Here is a 2856-nt window from a genome sequence, read left to right as displayed (position 1 = left end):
TCAAACTCATATCATACTACAATTACTTCTTTCTTCCTCTTAAATTTTTTTTTTCTTGTACATTCTTTTGCTTTGAATGGACGAATCAACAAGATTATATACCTCACCCTCTTCTATGAAATGAAAAAGTTAAAAACTTATCTACCTATTTGAGTTCTTACCATATATTGTAACTATAGGCATAAGAGTCTCACAACGTAACAAATGAGAACCAAATAGGAAAACACAAAAGACGAGAGAAACCCCAAGTTGAATGTAGTCGTATCCCTTATCTCCTTCTTTCTTCAATTATCTTCAGTCCAACATACCTGCAAAAGCAAGCGAACAAATTTGTCATCGTTTCCTACAATCACTCCTCAGAAACAAACATGAACGACAAATTTGACAGCAAAACTAAAACTCACCGGCCAAGCATCATTAGAGTCGCCTGTGGGTTAGTTCCCGGAGATACGGCGAACGTCGACCCGTCGACCACGCGGAGAGCATCGATGCCCATCACCTGGAAATCGTGATTGACCACCTTCCCCACGAGGCAGCCCCCGTGGTAATGCCATATGGTGCTCACTGTGTGGCGGCAGAACTCCGCCATCAACACATTATCAGCTTGATCTATCGGCAACACAGGCCCGACGAACCTGAAATCTCCGCCCCCGAACCACTCCCTGAATTTGAAATCCTGCATGGATCGGCTCCTCAACACGTCCCCAATCTTGCGCATACCTTTCACGCATCGCTGCACATCCACGGGATTGGTGAAGTAATTAAACCGGACGATTGGGTTGATCCTGACGTCGGTGGAAGCCAGCCGGAGTGAACCGGTTGAGAGTGGCCCAGCGATCTTCTCCATGAGGGTGGCTACGGTGAGGTAAATGGGAGAAGATGGATTCCGAATGAAGACCGAGCGATCAGGGGATGCGAATGGTATCACGTTCGAGGCCGCTTCAAGGTAAGTACCTGAATTCGTAATGCCCACCACCTGTATGAGGGAATGCTCCAGTGGGCTTGGGGGAACAATTGAAATGCCATTCCTTGGATTGTCATACAGGAATTGGCCCACATAGGGAAGATGATGCGCCACCGGAATTCCCCACGACGACAGGTAACGCCGCGCCCCAATGCCGCTGAGAAGCAGCAGCTGGGGGCTCCCGATGGCGCCGGCGCTTAGTATCACCTCGCCTCTTTTGCCCACCATAGCGTGGTGGAACCGCCCCCTGGCGTCGCGGTAAACAACCCCAATTGCCGATTGTTTGAAACCTGACGCGCCTGAAGACGGAGCGATCAGTACTCTCTCAACGGTTGCATGGGCAGCAACTCTAATATTCGTCGGCTTTGCGTAGTCGAGAAGATCCGCAGAACTGTGTCTCCTCCCTGAGCTATCAAAAGTGGAAGCCCCAATTTTGGTGCCCACAACGTGTTCGGTGGTGAACCCATTGTAGGGGTCGATGCCGGCCTCTAGGAGACCGTCTCGGACGGCGGATTGCCAATTCTTGAGCTGCGGCCGGAACACGACGGCCCTCTCCACCCACTCGTAGGACTCGTTCACAGCGTGGAGGTTCCAATTAACGCCGGACTTCTTGAAGAAATCTGAGTCGGCGCGGCTGTAGAAGCCGGCGTTGATGGCGCTGCTGCCGCCGAGGACGCGGCCGCGGGCGTTGGGGACTCCGTCTTCGGAGGTGAAGGCTTGGGCGGGGGAATGGTAGGCGTCGACGTTGGTGAGTGTGTTCAAGAAACCTTCTTGGGTCATGAGGTTGGGGTTGCCGTAAGGGACGCCGCCTCGTTCAAGAACAAGAACCCGAAATTTTGCAGAGAGCGTGGCGGCCAAGGGGCAACCGGCGGTTCCTCCTCCGACTATGATGTAGTCGTAATAGTCTTCTGATGGGAACTCTGTGGCGTTAAACACAAACTTCAAGTAACTTGCTCCTGCAATGAAATTAATCAAGATATTTGTTAAAGAAAAGAAGAAGAAGAAGAAGAAGAAGAAGAAGAAGATGGTGATGATGATGATGAGGTTTCAATGGGGAATTAATTAATAGCTTACGTACGTTGTCGAGGCTGCGCTGTGGCATAAGAAATGAGGGTCAAGAACATGAAAGGAAACACAACGCGGGGATGAAACAGAGAAATGTGTATTGCCATTGTTGAGACGTTCTTGAGAAAGATGCTAATTAAGGTTTATTGGGATATTTTGAAGGACAATTTTTCCTTGCAGAGAGTCCAGGTTGAGGAGACGGGAGCTTATGGATGTTCGTCGGGAATGGCATTGTTCGGAGAAACTGAGTGAGAGAGAGAGAGAGAGAGAGAGAGAGAGAAGCAGAAGCGTCAGAGAGGAGGTTGCAGAGTCAGTTGGATATCGTTGATCAACATCGCGCTACGCAGCAAACATAATATGGTTGATCGGCATCGCCGTACAACGAACAAATTAACCCGTATTTTATTTGAATTTTATAATTAATATTGGATCCACTGTGATGCACGTAAAAATGAACCCTGGTCGACCAAATGTAATGAAGCGACAATTCACTCACTCAACTTAGCAGACTGTTTAATTAGCATTAAAAAAAAAGGATCCTTCTCTTTTTATCATTTTGTGATTTGTTTATTTATGCTGAATGATAATAGTGATTTAGAAACATAAGCATAAAAAAGTCTTGTATGGCTTGGTTACCGTCAAAATCTCACTGGCGTGCACAAACGACCATGTGTTCATGCCTTGCAAGAGGGGATACAGTGCCTCCCAGGGTTGTCCCTTCCATTGCTCGAGCATGTTCTTTGGAACAAGCTCCATAGATTGGGCAATGAGGATTAAATTTCTTGGAATTGTTTCAAGGTGAAACCGTTCTATTTGATGTTGATGAT

At 47.8% G+C, this 2856-nt stretch overlaps 1 long non-coding RNA gene across 1 annotated transcript; it reads left to right on the top strand.

Annotated features, from left to right (window-relative positions):
- Positions 1-290: 290 nt before the first annotated feature.
- Positions 291-2584, top strand: LOC131157542 (uncharacterized). The gene is made up of 2 exons (XR_009137282.1): positions 291-946; positions 1046-2584. It is a non-coding gene; the product is annotated as an uncharacterized LOC131157542 (long non-coding RNA).
- The last annotated feature ends 272 nt before the right edge of the window (positions 2585-2856 follow it).

This window comes from Malania oleifera, chromosome 6, assembly GCF_029873635.1.
Source record: "Malania oleifera isolate guangnan ecotype guangnan chromosome 6, ASM2987363v1, whole genome shotgun sequence".
In the NCBI taxonomy this organism is placed as follows: Eukaryota; Viridiplantae; Streptophyta; class Magnoliopsida; order Santalales; family Ximeniaceae; genus Malania; species Malania oleifera.
This window is presented reverse-complemented; position numbering and strand designations above follow the sequence as displayed.